The following is a 221-nucleotide window of genomic DNA, read 5'->3' as shown; positions in this document are numbered from 1 at the left end:
GATCCACGAAACATTTTGATATGATTTAGCAAAAACAGCTTTTGCATCAGGAACGTTATAGCTACCTCATCTGCATATGTAAAGAATGCAAAATGGAATCACATTAGGTATAAATTCAATGCAAAAAAAGACGCCCTTCGTTAATGCAACATTAGGGTAGGAAATTCAAATGCACAAAAGTCATAAAATTCAATGTTCCGGTTCTCACAGCAATTACACAT

This window comes from Myotis brandtii, unplaced genomic scaffold, assembly GCF_000412655.1.
Source record: "Myotis brandtii unplaced genomic scaffold, ASM41265v1 scaffold83, whole genome shotgun sequence".
NCBI lineage: Eukaryota > Metazoa > Chordata > Mammalia > Chiroptera > Vespertilionidae > Myotis > Myotis brandtii.
Note: the sequence above shows the minus strand (reverse complement) of the source record.